Source organism: Chrysemys picta, chromosome 2 (genome assembly GCF_011386835.1).
Source record: "Chrysemys picta bellii isolate R12L10 chromosome 2, ASM1138683v2, whole genome shotgun sequence".
NCBI lineage: Eukaryota > Metazoa > Chordata > Testudines > Emydidae > Chrysemys > Chrysemys picta.
In genome coordinates this window covers 208,704,065-208,721,029 of record NC_088792.1, presented here as the reverse complement: position 1 = coordinate 208,721,029, position 16,965 = coordinate 208,704,065, and the positions used below count along the sequence as shown (strand labels likewise).

The window sequence follows — 16,965 nt, the reverse complement described above, 5'->3', positions numbered from 1 at the left end:
GTGCCCCAGAATTCATTGCCTGCCTCCCCCTTCTGACCATGGAACTATGAGGTTTAAGAAGAGTTAAATAGCCTGCTCTGAATTGTCTGGGCCTGTTATCAAACAAAATTGCTTCCAGTGTGAAAGTATATGAAATGTTTTGCATGGGCTTTTTCAGCCAAATTATCCTCTTGTTGAGAAAAGCTGCAAGAAAGTGTCACCTCAGGGGGCTGAAGATGGATTAAATGAAATTGAGGATAGTGTCATGAAAAAAGTCACCAAAAGTTTTGTGCAGTTTCACACAGATACAGTAGGACACTGTTCAGGTTTGGTTTGATTAGGGATTTTGGAGCTAAAATGTGGGCTAGTTCTTTTTATTTTATTCCCCCCCCGTGATACAGGAGGGCCAGAGAGCAGTAGGAAGTGGTAGAAGGGAAGTATATAAACCCTAGGTTAATTAAGGCGTGTTTCTCTGTAGACTCGGGAGGGTTGCTACAGGTTAATTGGAGCACCTGTAATCAATTAAGGCCCTGTTAGAAACCTAATAAAACCCCCTGCTTCAGGCAGTCAGGGAGAAGGAGAGAGGTTTAGAGGTGTGCTGTAAGACTTGGAGGAACAGAAAACTGGAATAAGGGAGACCCTGCCCCAGCAGGGGAGGGACAGTCCCTCCCCCAGTATTTAAGGACTGAAGGTACCCCACCCAAGGGGGAAGAGGGTAAGAACCTGCAGGGGTTGAGAGGGGCTGGGACTCAGTGAGGAGCAAACCCAGACCCCTCCCCTGCTTTCCTCCTTTACCACCTTCCTGGGCCACTAGTGGGGCTCTTGGTGCCCCAAGAGCAGGGGTAAGGGGTGGTATTTTAGCCCCCCTGCCAAGAAAAGTTCAGGACCCACCATACTATATTGACCATCTTGTCACACCCCCTAAATCATTTCATTTTAAGAAGAGAAATCTAAATGTAAAGGAGGCAAAACTGGCATATCTCTGTAAAACAACACAGCAAAATCTTACCAGACAGTTCTCCTGAAATAAGGTCCAAATTAGGTGAATGTTTTGGATTATTAGGTAGGGACTACCACTAGAAAATGATGAACTGTTTTGTATTAAATAAAAATTAGCTCAAACTTTCATTCCAAAAATCTTTAATGAAGAACATGAAAGTTTCTAAAAGATTTTCTCTATTTTTCCAGTACCTCCACACTTCCTTATTTCAGCTGGAAGTTGAAATATTTTGAGAAGGGTGTCTTTTGACTGTATTGATTCATCCTGTCTTTTCAGAAGGTGCTGGTTTATGAGAACTACATGAGGAGCATCGGTGTTGCTGATGTAGTATCCCAGTGGAAAAAATTTGAGCTTTCAGCTATTTAGTCTTGCCTCATCCTCCCTCCCCTCATTTGTGTGTTTTTTCTCCTTGTACAGTTCACAAGCAAATGAATGGGCTGAAGTCTATTTTTTGTTGTCATATACAAAATTGATGCATTTGCTCAGGTTTTATTTTAAGAAGAGATGCTACAAAGAAGTCTATTATGAACATGCATATTCTTAAAGAAAAGGTGAAAGAGATCAATATGACAGCTCTGGGAACTGAAGTCCTCTGTTTATCAAGCAGAACAAGTATGGTCTGGATGGTAGCTGTGCAAGCTTCCCTCAGATTACCCCATCAAGGTGTACCAGCCCTGTAGTCAGGGCCGATGGGCGGGGGGGAAAGCCGGTACAAATTACTGGGGCCTGGCAGTCTGGAAGGGGGGCCCTGTTTAGCTGGTCTGCCCTTGCGGGGTGGGGGGGTCCCACATTTTTTTTTCACCGGGGCCCGAACCCGCTCTCAGAGGCCCTGCCTGTAGTGGAGCAATCTCCTCCAGGATTGTCTATTTTTGCCAATTCAGTGGTTGGCCCCTCTACTGAGAATGCCAATAGAAATGATTTTGTGATCTGGAAACTTGTCCTGTAGGATATAGTCTGAGATTGCCAAGGATCAGACAACAACACAAAAAAAAAACAACAAAAAAACTTCTGGGTCAATACATAATGAACTATTTGAACTACTCACTTAGACACTGTAGGCTTTATATTTCAATGTATATCCTTGAGTCATCTTCATCAAACTCCTATAGGCCTCTCCTCCCCTTACACTGTGTGCAGGTACTCAAGCTTGATACATGGAGGACTAAGCCTTTAAAGGAATGTCTACACTGCAGCTGGGCGCAGGCCTCTCAGCCTGGAATGAGAGACTTGTGCTTGATTTGTTTGAGCTAGTGCACTAAAAATAGCAGTGTGGACTTTGTGGCAAGGGCAGCAGCTTGGGCTAGCTGCCTGAGCTCAGACCTAGGTGGTTGGGTGGCCTTGGACGTGGATGGCTAGCCTGAGCTGCTGCCTGGGCCACAACATCCTCACTGTTTTTAGCATCCTAGCTCAGGCAGAGCTGCTAAGGGCTGGTCTCCACTACAGGGAGATTGACACTGCTGTAATCAATGCAGCAGGGATCAATTTAGCAGTTGAAGACCCGCTAAATTGATGGCAGAACACTTTCCGGTCAACCCTGGTACTCCAGCTCCCCGAGAAGAGTAAGGGAAGTCGACCGGAGAGCGTCTCCCGTCAACTCAGCGCAGTGAAGACACTGGGGTAAGTTGACCTAAGCTACATCGATTATTCATGTAGCTGGAGTAGCGTAACTTAGGTCGACTTATCCCCGTAGTGAAGACCATCCTGAGTCCATCTACCCAGGCTGGGAGGCATGATCCCAGCTGCAGTTTAGAGACATACCCTCAGCGTCCCAAAGGATCAGCATTGCAGTTCATTCAGTGTGTATCATTTAAAGGATTATCAATCCATGTTATGGGACAAAGTTTGCCCAGGTACAAATCCATTGCTTTATTGGGGCAGCATAGAACAGAGAAGAATTCGACTCCATATAGTTTTGACATGCCATTTTGTTACTGTTTACAAAAACAAAATCTTTGAAATATTTAAGCAGCACAGCCCACTTCTGTTTTCTGTATATGAAATATATTATTGACTTCATTCCATGCTAATGGAAGGAAGCAAGCCATCAACACCTCTCTTCTCAAAGTAATCAGTGATAATTTGCAGTCCAGGGGAGTAATCAATACACAGGAGCTGCCTTTGTTTTGATTCAGCTAAAATCTTTGATCAGTAATGCTGTCATAGCTACTACCTTCTTGGCCTAAACTTGTCTACAGTTTCCTGCAGTAAATGGGTTGTTAAGCATGATTACCTTTATTTAGGTAAGAATAGTAATAATTAGGTGGTAAATGTGGAAACATGTCAGTTAATTGTAAAGTCCTTTACTTTTCCCCTAATCATTCATTATTCACCTACCTGAACAATGTACATATAAACTACCTCTATTATATTGTATGCTACAGATGGTACACAATACACTCAAGATAAACAATGATTCTGGAAGCTTTTACTGCATGTATTATAGGTGAAGCTGGGAGCACGCTGTATAATACAGGTCTCCTGACAGTTGCCATTATAAAACCCTGGTTTCAGTTCTGTAGAACTTTGCCAAACTTCAAGTGTTCGAGCTGAAATTTTCCATGCTGAGTGTGCTTCAGGCTGAATTTTTAAAAAAACAGTTCAGCCATTTCCAAAAACTAGATTAGGGAAAAAATACAACTGCTTAGTTGAGAAGCTCTAATAATGTCTCCATGCTTTGAAACAAGGGCTTGAAATTGGCAGGGTGCTTGCCCAGGTGTCAGGAATGTGCTGTTTGCTGTCCTCATGAAAATTTGCCCAAATCTTGCCAAGTCATAAGCCTCTGAATAACTGCAGTTTTGCACATGCTCAGTAGAGACTTCTTAAAGTTTGGCATCTAAATTTGCCAAAGATTCACATGCAGTGAGCAATCTCCAGTCCAGGGATGCAGGGACAGAGCAGGACTTTCCCTGTAATTGCTCCTCCTGACAGTCATGGGCCATGGTGGTGCCAGGCACTGGAACTGAGAGTAGGGAGACTATTTATTGATGAAATAAAGTGCAAACATGAGTAGAAAGATTTTAAAATGATAGGATGTTGGAAGACACCTCATGGAATGCAATTCTATGGCACAATCGTGGTTCCAGTCAGTGTGAGTTTTGCCATTTACTTTAGGATCTCCAAAATAAATGAATATTTCCCTTTTAAAATAGAGACTTAATGGAAGACTGAGCCCTGTCTACTGCTCTTTGCTATGTTTCACATTTTGTTAGCTGTGTACATATCACTAACTTCCTTTTCTTATAAATTTTGTTAAAGAAAAGCCAGACACCTGTGCTTTCCAGTTACACTAATGACCCAGCAAGTGAGGCCAAACTGTCAGAAATGAAAAAATAATAAACGAGTGATATAAGGTACAAGCATCTTTAGACTGGCCAGCAAACTCCTTGAGCACTCTGATGTTTGATGACTGGATTTTTCGGGACAGTCATGCTGCAGAAATTGGTATGTAAAGACTTCGCAAAAATTGATACTATCCTACATAAAATTGAATTCCAGATCTGTAAATATAAAAAGCAGAACAAAAGAAGGAAATGTTGTTCTGATGTCTGCTTTCATATCAGTGAGTAGCCAATTTGCATTTTGTCTTTTTTCTGGTGGAGAAAAGCAGATTGGGAGATTGGATGTGCAATATATGAGTAATTTCCACCATCTAGGAAAGGCTCAGGACCATAACATTTTCTAAGTAGGGATATCTTCCAATAAACAAGTATGTAAATCCCAGTGCATCTTGAGTTACACCCAAAGCAATCCCCATTGTAGACTGGAGAACATTTCATTAATTGTTTTTCTACAATGGGACAGGAACCCCTTAAAACCCTTGATCAGAGAACACTTTATAAATCCTGGTAAGATCTGAACAGAACAGGATAAAATCCTGAAGCAGGCTCTAGTATAGAGTTCTCAGAGAAACTGTAGGACAAAGTAAATTATTCTTCACTTAGTCCTCTAAATAGTACTGCCTCACACTTCTCGCAGCCTCAGATCTTCATGGCTGTTCAGCTACAGGCAGCTGGCTGTTGGTCCCACTTTGATCAGTGATAGCACAGGTGGCATTGCCCCTTATAGCTGTGGAACTTTCCAGAAATCAAGAGAGTGGATCCCAACAGCCATCTGGGAAGGCTCTGTGTATAGCCTGTGATCTTTAGGGAAAAATTAGTGACAAGCTTTTCAACCCTAGTGATCAGTTTTGCATCAATTTACATTTCCATGCAGGTCCTTTGCAATGAAAAGGGCTGAAATTTAATTTAAGAAAGCTGAGATTCCCCTTTACATTTCCATGTTCTCCCTATTATAGCAGCCTGCAACTACAAGGTTTGTAAGTTAACAAACGTGGGGACTATGAGGAACCTGCTGAAGCACTGCACTATTAGTAATCATTATGATTATAATAATGACTGTCGCTCATATGAGTATGACTACAACTGGAAATCCGTTTCCACATGTAGGGTTCAGAAGATGTGCCAGGGCAAGTTGGTGTCTGTTCCCTCCTACGATTGGCACAAGGTGGCACGACAATATTCTGTTGCTCATTCTGCTTCCTTCATAGTGGACATAGGCCAAGCTCGCCTGTCTTGGGCATATCCTCCCAGGTCATTAAATCCAGCCTGGCAGACTGTACGTGCTGCTTGAGGCAATCCTTGTAGCAGAGTTTGGGATGGCCAACCTTCCTACTCCCTTTTTCAGGTTCACAGTATAGAACTCTTAGGCAGTCGATTGTTATCCATATGTATAATGTTTGCCTCCTCTCTATTACTATTTGCATGACAATAGTGCTAGTGGTTCTAAGCAGGATTGGGAACCCATTGTTTTGGGTGCTATGCAAACATACAATAAGACATACTCTGCCCAGAGGAGCTTATAAACAAAATAAAGATATAACAAATGTGTGGGGGTGTGACAATGGCATTGGTAATAAGAACACATGGCTACATAGAGTAGTACAAGTTATTGGGAATGATGCAGAAATTGCTGAATGAAATTTTATGGCCTTATGCAGGAAGTCAGACGAGATAATCTTGATGGTCCCATCTGGCCTTAAAATGTTGTGACAAAGTCAGGCCTGACAACGATAAGGGAGTGGAAGGCAGGTATATCATCCCGAGAATTGTGAAGGCCCTTTTCGCTGTGTACCAAAAAACGGTTACCTCAGGTTACCTGAGTCCAATTAAGGGTTGCTGGTGACCTTTAAAACCCCCTCTTTTGGTAAGAGCGAGAGGCAGGAGGGATGAGAAACAAGCTGAAGCAAGGTTAGGGGGAGCAGGGAGAAAAGGCTTTTCCTAAGTAGAAGGCTGCTCTTTCTCCCTGTAGGAGACAATGAAGTTTACTTCTGTTTAAGGCACTATTGGCAACTAGAAGTTAGAGTAATAAGACAATGCCTTGGGAAAGGGGTAAGGAAATGTACTACTTTTATGTTGTGAGTTTGTTTTTTCCTGTGTACCAGAACTACTTGGGCCTACCCAGATTTACTGCAGGCCCCCACCATCAGAGGGAGAAATGCTGAGGTAAAGGAGGTGGCTTGCCACAATGTATAGTCTATGAACAGACTAATCATATACTGTGAGCCAAGAGCCCCTTAAGACTAACTGGCAAGGGTAACAAGAATGTCCTGATTCTGGTATGTACGTGCTGGGTCACCAAAGAAGGGCCTATGAGGTCCCAAATGAAAACCATCACAATGGCCATGAATATTGTTGTGAAATGTGCATACAGATACTATATAAGGAGTTATATTATATACCCTGAAAATGTTATTAGCATCTGTATCACAGCAGAGGTGAAGAAATAGGTTTTCTGTCAGACAACAGATGTTTATTCACCTATTTCTCTGTTGGGGTGTAAATTAAGCATTGTAAGCTAACGTGGTGGATACCCACTTCTATATGTTGTCAATGGAGAGATGTGAAGTCAGCTGAGATGCAGCATTCAGGAAAACGAAGCCTTGGGGAGTTATCCTGTCTTTGAGTATGGACAATGAACTTTGGGGATATAATTGGAAGTCAGAGATAACCCCCTTATTCTGAACATAGGAAGTAAATGGGCAGCACGTCTACATTCATGAAGACAGGATCCCAGCCAGCCTTGGTTGCAAAGCTGCAGAAGACAGTGGGCAAGAGAACCTCCTGTCTAAAGGAGTTTTAACCTGTTTAAATTTAATCTATAGAAAGCATTATAATTTGGTTTAATATGTAACCAATTATTTCCAATAGTCTTACTTGCTATTGCTTGAATCTTTGATGATAAAACATTTTATTGTCTTCACTGTAAATATATCTTAGTGCTGTGGTATTAAGCAATGTGCTGAGTTGAATCATATACACTGGCGTGTATACTGTCCCTTTGGGGACAGAAGATTTGTTATTTGTCAGTGTTCAGTGGATTGGGGGGGGCCTGAATACTACAGGGGAGTGCTTCAAAGGGGCTCAAGGACCGGGGTGCACTTACTACTTTGCCTTGCAGGTTAATAAGGGCTGGCATAGCCCAGAGGAGAGTGCTTGGGTGGCTAACAGGCTGGTGGTGGTAAGCAGCTAACACCCAACCAAGCATAAGCAAGACTCTCTCACACTGGAAGCAGGGGGATAACAAAGTGACTCACAGTCCTGGGTATCCTGGGAACAATTACATCTACAAAGCTTGTGGATTTCAAAACAAACTGATTAATGTTCATTTATTTAAAAAAAAATCTTTACAAGGTCACCTGCCAAGCTATGGTCACTAAGCAGTTTCCTCTGAGCATCCCAGTAGACTTGGTTCTAGAAAAACAATTTGAAGGAAGACAATAGTGTATTTTTTTTTTTAATTGACTTAGGAAGGGCGTATCATGTGGGGGCACCACAGAAGAAGTGCTAAGGCAGCTATTGGAGAATCAGACAAGCAGGTAATGGAGGCTGGCATCACTGATGGGGCAGACTGACACTATACGATGCACGAGTGGATAAAGACAACTAAGCTTCCCCCAGTAACACTAATATGCTAACTCAGACAGCGAATACAGTTAGGCCCCTCTGCCAGTGTGGAAGCCATCTAGAGCAGGGGTTCTCTACATGCTATAAAAACTCCACAGCCCACCTGTGCCCCAACAACTGTCTTTCTGCATATTCAGTAGATTAAAAGCCAGGGCTGGCGTTAGGGGGTAGCAAGCAGGGCAATTGTCCACAGCCCCACGCCACAGAGGGCCCCACAAAGCTAAGTTGCTCAGGCTTTGGCTTCAGCCCCATGCACTGGGGCTTGGGCTTTGGCTTTCTTCCCTCAGCCCCTGTGACTCTAACGCCAACCCTGGTCTTTGGTTTATTTTGGCAGACCCCCTGAAACCTGCTTATGGCCCTGCAGGGGACCTCAGACACCTGGTTGAGAGCCACTGTTCGAGAGCATTATACTTAACCACACAATCTTTCTATTTTTTCTTTTTCTTTTCCTCAAGTTGCACTGTTGTCTTAAGGGAATTTACTTCTGCCACAATGCTTAATAGGGAGGCAGGACACGTTACACTGGTTCAATAATGATATTTTATTTCAGTGCATGAATCAGAGGAGTTTACATACACTCAGGCATTCCTGAATTTTGTATCCTTTCACCTACATAGTTTCCTGTTAACTTCTAGCTGGCTCTCAGTCTTAATGAGACAATTTTTTATTATGATAACAGTATTTTAAAGCAATAGAACAGTTTCCCGACAAGCCATACTGCTAAAATCATCTTTTGGTGACTCCTAGAAATTGACTGTAGCTTTTAAGGTCTCCTGGTTTTAGCAGTGGTCCAGTGCTCCTTGGATCTCCGGAGATGTTTCATCTGGTGGTTGTACTGCAGAAGTCTCAAATCCTGGAAAATCATCTTATGTGGCTTTATGTAGGCTTTTGTGTCATGCTAGTCAAAATCTTTGTTGAGTCAGGGCCTCTGATGTAACAATAACCGTGAGATATTCTGTGAACTTTCTGGTTTAATAGGGACTTTGATTAATATTGGGCATAACATGAAAAGCATGATATAAAAGCTGTGTGAGATCAGTTAGTATTCTAATGTATTTGTACCAGAAAGTCAGGGCTTTAGGCTAAATCAATGGTGCTGTTTGTTTAGTGTAAAGCAGGGGTAGGCAACGTATGGCACGTGTGCCAAAGGTGGCACACAAGCTGATTTTTTCAGTGGCATTCACACTGCCTGGGTCCTGGCCATCAGCCCGGGGGGCTCTGTATTTTAATTTAATTTTAAATGAAGCTTCTTAAACATTTTAAAAACCTTATTTACTTTACATACAACAATAGTTTAGTTATATATTATAGACTTATAGAAAGAGACCGTATAAAAACATTAAAATGTATTACTGGCACGCGAAACCTTAAATTAGAGTGAATGAATGAAGACTCGGCACACCACTTCTGAAAGATTGCTGACCCCTGGTGTAAAGTTTGATTCTTTATAAGTCAGAGCAATTTGAAACTCCTTCCTCCTCTATTTTAGACATGCTAAGTTGCTTTTTCTCTGAATTTTTTGCACTTCTTTTCTACATTTGCTTCTCCTGCTGTGAGTATTCTGTATGAAGGAGAATGATTGATTGAAAAAGTAGATTCCTTGCTTCCTGTTCTGAATGAAAAATGTTCGTCTGGATTCTTCTATTTTACAAATGTTTTTTATCCTCAAATTGTTATCTATAACAAAATGTCATGCACACAAGCAGATAGTTTTGCCTAGTGAAAATTTTGAATCTACACTGTGAACAATGGAAATGCTATGGTCTCATCTATGAAATTTAAATACTTAGGTATCATTAAGCAAAATATAACTTGCACGCACTCTGAAAACGACGTTACTTTGTTTCAAAAGGTGCAACTATGCATGGGAAATGTTACACTGCAAGGATTCAGTCTTGAATTCAGAGAAAAGATGTCTCTGACTCTTTGTATTATTTTCAACATACCAGGAAAACAATACATCTTCTGTTATGGGACACTTGTAGCCATTAGTTTTATCTAAAACCATATTGCGTAATTCTTCCTGCACTATTTCCAGCAGTTTGGTAAGGGCTCAATTTGCCCTACAGTATTCTTGCATATCTATGCAAAACTCAGGAGCCTGGCAGATTTTTCTTGGAATTGGTCTGTAAGAAGTTGCTGCAGATTTTAAAGTTATCACTGGTGCAACATTAAGTATAACTATTGTCAATTATTAGTTGTCACCTGATCCTATTACTACTAAAATCAATGAGAACTGCTTTTAATGGGGAAAAAGAGCAAACCCCTAATCTGGACAAAATCAGGAGTTGAAAGGTGGAGAGAAAACATTAAAAAGTCTTGTGTTCATTCCTGGAAAGGAGACTCTCCAGGACTTTTCTATGCTCAGAGATTTCCTTTTCTGTTTAGGCAGAGGTACACTTTCCTGCAAGTTTACTATAGTAAAAATAAAAAGTGTCAAAGAGATTACCTCATTTATAATATACTGGGCCAAATTCATCCCTGGTGTAAGTCAATCTTTAATGGACTGGAGCTTTCTTTTCTCACATAATTCTTTAAAGTTTAAGAATATTCCAGGGTTTGTAAATTGATGTTGTCTGCCTGTGTGCAAGGAGACCATATTTATTTGACTCTCAGAGTTGGTACAGAGGAAACATGAGCTGTACTTTCTTATGAATGCTTTATTTTGCTTCTCCTTGTTTTCCTTAATCAAAAATAAAAGTCAACCAGACTAAGTGTTTCATTGCTTTTTCTGTGAGGAAGAACCAAAGTTTCCCAACTGAGTAAGAACTTGCAGCAGTTACAATGAGAAGGCCTTTTTGTTGCACTGAGAATTCCCGTTATGGTATCCCCCACTTTCCAACTACTTAGAATGATGCATCAACTTCCATGGAAAGCCTGTTATGCTTAACTTTCTTGCTGATATATGGGGTGGAATGTATCCAGAAGTCTGATATGGAGTCATTTAAAAAAAAAGTTTGGCCCTCCTGTGTAGCTTTAAACAACATTTTCTTTTTAGGATTCAGTTGCATGGGAACCATTTTCCTGTGTTTTCCAAAAATACCATGTCTGTCTTAGGTCCTGGACATAGCACCAGGAAACTACAAATCATCTATTGCAGTCTTTTGTCAACACGTGTGTATCAGCCACTGGTCGCTTTCACACTAAAGAGTTTCCTGGCTTCTTTTCAGCCTGCTGTGGATTCTGTTTGTCAAATGGCTCATTAATGGCAAGATGTTGACATTGTCATTTTTCATAAAGTTATAAGTGAGACAAAAGCAGATAAAATACAAATTAACTTGGTGGTGATGATCAGATTCAAGAAAACAAACTATGCAACATATAATACTTCTGCCTTTAGAAATAACTTCCTTTCTGTGCACCGACATAGACAGGATTTAATCAGTGTGTTCAGAAAGTACTAATTTACTACTCAAGTTACTTGACATATCAGTTTCAAGTGTGGTTTCATAACATGCCTATAATGTTGTGTTTTAAGATGAATGCTTGTCATCTGAAATCTCAACTTTGCATAAATAATAGTTTAGCATGTTCGCTTAATGCTTGTCTATTGTATTGATCAATTTCAGTGCAGTAGGAGTAGCGTGGGCTTTCTCAATCTGCCAGCTAGAGGGGTTCTCAACCTTGCCAAGAAAACTGCTGTTGCTTGCACTTAGGTTGCAGTCTTGCAAGCTGTTCCATGCGGGTGGATCTGGGTGCGTGCACAGAGCCCTGTTTTGATTGTCTGCAGCAAAATGGAGAATGCACTGGCAAAAGGCTGGAATCTGTGACTTGGAAAAATACCAAATTCTGTGGCGATGGAGTCCAAGGGGCCTTGATTAAGATGAATGGGACAGTCCACACCTCTCAAAACTATTGTTTCAGCCTGTCTGCATACTAAGGCAGGCATCATTACATTCAATACACTTGGTTCACGCTTTCAAGGTCATCTCTGCAAAAATCTAATTTAAAAAAAATGAAAGATGAGATTCAGAAGCACAATTCCATGATAGAGGATGGATTTCGTGGCAAATTGTGCAGCCCTGCAATTGTGGAATACATGGGTCCTGCTCATGTGAGGAGAGCTTGGTTTGCAAGCAGAGCTGGAGGAGTACAACTACTTTTCCCTATCAAGTTCCTGATCATAATATATGATTAATACTATTTATTTTCGGTGTTGCTATAGTGCCTAGAAGATCCTGTCATGGACCAGGACCTCATTGTGCTGCTAGACGCTGAACAAACACCTAAATACAAATTAATAAAAGACTCCTTCGCAGTTGGCTGGCTAACCTTAAAAGCATAATTTGTACCCTCATTTATACCCATGCAACACCACTGAAGGTCTGAATGGCCAGCTGTAATTGAAAGGATAATGTAGCTCAAAATAGTCTGAATATTAAGTTTTTTATCATCAGCTTGTTAATGGACTATGTCCACAAGCTATATCTTTTACACCTCTAATTGTATTTCAAGGTCAAGAACTATGAACAACAAACAAAAAAAGCTTGCAATGTATCTTGCTTCAGTTGGATTTCTTTCAGTTCTAAAATAAATTCCACAATTACATTTTGTATTTATTTATTTAGGGGGGAGGGATAGGTCAGTGGTTTGAGCATTGGCCTGCTAAACCCAAGGTTGTGAGTTCAATCCTTGAGGGGGCCCTTGGGGATCTGGGGCAAAATCAGTACTTGGTCCTCTAGTGAAGGCAGGGGGCTGGAATCAATGACCTTTCAAGGTCCCTTCCAGTTCTAGGAGATAGGATATTTCCATTAATTATTATTATTATTATTATTACTACTAGCCTGGGAATTGCATTGGTGTACTGCATAAACAGCAAAAGGAAAGTGAACAGTCCAATTGGGTCCTAAATTGATATTTTCTAAAGATAAGATTTAAGAAAATGTAGGAATAGAAATATTTCCTTGATTTAAAAAAATAATGGAAAGCAATTCTTTCGAAACCAAATATTCCTCTGCAATATTTGCCACCCAACCATTACAAGTGAAAAAGTAAAAGTAAATTCAGTAGACATGTACTATAAATAGTGAAACTGACCAGTTTTTTTTTCTCAATCATAATCTGAAAAATTTGAATTAAAATATTGGTTGTCTGCTTATGATAGCTCTAAAACAAACAATTCACTTCAATTTGTTTTATATCCTGATAATTTCCCATTTGTATTAATCACATTTAATAATTTAGAACTAGTTTTAAGTTCTATTAATATGAATCTACTGTCTTTTACACCGTAAATTAAATCTTTATTTTACATTTTTATATGCCTTCTTTCCTAGTTTAATGCCAAGGATTTCTCTCTTGTCTAATGGCCATAACCAAAGCTTTTTTTATTGCTAAATTAAAATAAAAGGAGATAATGGGCACATTGTGCCTCGTTCCAGTTGAAATGAAAATTATGTGCATCAATTTGCAATGACCATTGCTCTGGGACCTTTGTAGATGTTTTACCATAGCCGGAGCACAATATAACACCTATAGTTAAGTGTGCCTAATGCCTAATACTTCCCATTGTAAACCTGCTTTCAATTGCTTATTACTTTGCCACACTTTAACCATTCAGGTGGAAATTTTTCCCTACTGGTTGTTTGCTTCAGGTTGATTTTCTTTTTCTTTAAAGTTTCAGCAAAAAGGTTCAAAACAGGTAGTTTTGAATGTTAAAAATGTCTTCCAACTGCTTGTTTGGGCAGCTTCTTTCGTACATTGGACCAGGAACTTGACATTTGTCAGGAGAATAATCCTATGGTAGGAGAGTTGCCTTTTTCTGTTCCCGTACAAATCCATTGAGATGTGGCCAATTTATAATCCCTGAAACGTCATAACGCATACACATAAGAGGGTTGAATTAGGGCTTCATATTTCAAGGTAAAATTGTTTTGCAGGGGCAGTCTTAATTTCCTAGGAGTTGAGTTCTTAACTTAGCAAACTTTATGTTCTTTCAATGTCGCTCTTTTGTAACTAAATACACTTTACAAATTTTTACAGTAATTTGAAATAAATAGAGGAGCATATGCTGCTATCTTGCCATTGGCTTCAGTGGGGACTGGATTGGGCCCATCAATTCTGAACAAATTTTTGAAGGGCAATCAAAATGTGCCCACCAATCTGACAGGAATACCTGTTTGCCATGTTAAATCTTGCACTTGTACAATGATGTGCATTACTGTAAGCACAATATGCAGAAGTACCTAATTTGTAATGCAGAAATACCTGTGGGCATGCAGAAACATGGGGTTTTGTGTGCATGTATAGGGGTGTCCACAAATACTTTAGATGTACTTTCAAAAGCCTTTGAAAATTGGGCACGGAATGTTTGAAGCCCTGAAGATTTGGATATTTCATGGTAAAATTAACAAGGAGTCTGGTGGCACCTTACAGACTAACAGATTTATTTGGGCATAAGCTTTCGTGAGTAAAAACCTCACTACTTCGGATGCACCCAAAAACCAAGTGAGGTTTTTACTCACGAAAGCTTATGCCCAAATAAATCTGTTAGTCTTTAAGGTGCCACCAGACTCCTTGTTGTTTTTGTAGATACAGACTAACACGGCTATCCCCTGATACTTGACATGGTAAAATTGTTTTCTGATGGAATAGGCATGGAAGCCCCTTCAGGCTATGCATTTAATTCAGACACCTACTATGAACTCTTATACAATCGGGGGTGCCCAATGTCATGCATTTTGAGTGATACTCGCAATTCCATATCTCAGTTTGATTCTCATGCATTTGGCCACTGCCTCTCTCCTTGCTGGATTGGGGACAGCAATGAGCCACTGGGAGGCAGTGGTAACTGCAGGAGACAGAGATTGAGGCAACAGCTCAAGGTGAGGAACCCAAAACTGGTTCCAGGATCCCTCTCACCCTGCAGCTGGTTGTGCCAAGCTCCCCTTCCAACATAAACTCCAACACCAGAAGACCCAGCAGCCATGTATTTCTACTTCAGCGCCAGCACCTCCTACTTCCCCTGCAGCTCCAGCTTCCTCTACCTCCCAGGAGCCACCTGCTCAGCTATCCACCTTCCATGCCCTTGAGTACCCACCTTTCCCAGCCAGAGCAGCCAAGTTTGTACAGCTCAATGTCCTGCCCTTGCCCTTGCTTGGGACAGGCTGTATTGGCCAGAAGCTTCAATTTATGATTATATACAAATTATTTGCAAATACACAAATAATCTCATTAAGTAATTCATACAAATGTGGGCAATTATCCTTGTACATTAGAGTTCGTTATGGAGTAGAACTTTAGAATCTCTAGAACAATGGGAAAGCAATATTGATGGGTTGTGGCTGAATTTATGGGGATAGATAAAACTTCATGTAAACTTGTAATCTGCTGTTATTTTTTTCATCTTTAGGCAGATGTGATTAAATCTTACAATGAATTTCTGCTCATCTGCACAGATGTTTATTAACGTCACTGGCTACAGCCTAGGTAAAAAGAGATTCTGGTTCAACCATCTAAATAAAATGATCGATTCAGTAAATAACACCTCTGAGATGATACTGAGTTCACCAAGGCAGCTATATGATTTATTAATTTCAAATAATTTATCTGACCAATTTGGCATTTTTCTTTGACTAAATTAAACATGAATAATTTAGTCATTATTCGACCAGCTGAGTAGTGGGCTGAATAGTGAATAATGTATTAGACAGTTGTATATCCATCAATCGACTAATAAATTATTCACAAACATTTTTGCATTATTCAGCCAGGTCTATTAGCAAACAAGTTGAGGACTGGTGGAGTCACAGGACAAAGCGGTTTAAATGATGATAATTTGCTTACTTTGCCATATTGAGGTGGTTTTATATTTTTGGGGGAAAACATGTCCTTAGACACTTTGCATTGCATTTATTTTATTATACTTTCCATTCTTGATTTATCTGATTTATTCTTCTGCTTTGCAGTTCATGTGAAAGCAGAAGCACTTGGCACCAGTTAAAAAAGGGTGAAACAATCAATGATGTTTTCAAGATGTGCTTTACATTTCCTTTTCTCAGTTGCAAGACAAGGCTCCTTGGGTTTTCACACTGGAAGGAAATCAACTGTTAATTAAAACCTGAAATGAGATGACTCTACCATCAAGCAAATTAAATCTGCTAAATGCCTAGGGATGGCCCTCTGACTTATCCTGGATATTGGATTTGCTTGTGACTATCGTTGTGAAGCGATAGGTTAGAGGAAGAAAGTGACAGCTAAGTCAGCATTAGGATAAGATTGCACTGTTCTTCTGTGACAATTTGAGCTATAGAGTTGGAGTTGGGAAAAATTCAGTTTATGTGCAGAAGGCAAGACTGAGATTTCACATTTTGCCTGTAAAACTGGGAGCTAGCAGCTGTTTCAGGAGTGGCCTGGCAAGAGTCACAATTAGAGCTGGGTGAAATTTTTCATCAGCATTTTTCCTTGGGGGGGAAAAAAGTCAGATTTGGTGACACTGAAACATTTTGCAACTTTGTGTTAGATTTGACAAATTGTTTTGTATTGGAAACAAAAAAAAACCATTGCCCCCGAGTTGAAATGTTTTGTTTTTTCATTTTTTTAAAAATGAAACATTCAGATTTTTCTATTCAGAATGACTTTTGTTTTGAAATTTTATTTTATTTTTAAATTAAAGACTTGAAAAAAGCCCCTTGAAATCTAAATTCATTTTTTTGGGGGTTGTAACAACCGCCTTTGGTGGGACACTACTCAGAGTATCAATTCAGGACAAATTGCCTAGAGCAGGGCAGTCACAGCCCAAAGCTAGGGGTGGGTCCTTTACTACTAAGACACGCCAAACAGAGAGGACTTTGGTTTCACTCCACTGGCTAACCAGAAGTCAGACAAGCAATTCCCTCAGACACTCCAGTATTCCAGTATCACCACCAGCACCACTCCTTATGGGGATGAATGGTTATGAAAACCAATGCCCCAGTAAAAGAAAAACGGTTCTCCCAATCCCAAAGGACCAAGCCCCAGACCCAGGTTAATATACCAGTTAGATCTTACCCATAAATCATGCTGTTGCCAATCCTTTAGAATCTA

The 16,965-nt window shown here is 40.3% G+C and overlaps 1 long non-coding RNA gene across 1 annotated transcript; it reads left to right on the top strand.

Moving 5' to 3' along the window:
- The first annotated feature begins 556 nt into the window (after positions 1–556).
- LOC135981153 (uncharacterized) lies at positions 557–16,507 on the top strand. Its single transcript, XR_010598116.1, has 3 exons — positions 557–694; positions 15,293–15,369; positions 15,849–16,507. It is a non-coding gene; the product is annotated as an uncharacterized LOC135981153 (long non-coding RNA).
- The last annotated feature ends 458 nt before the right edge of the window (positions 16,508–16,965 follow it).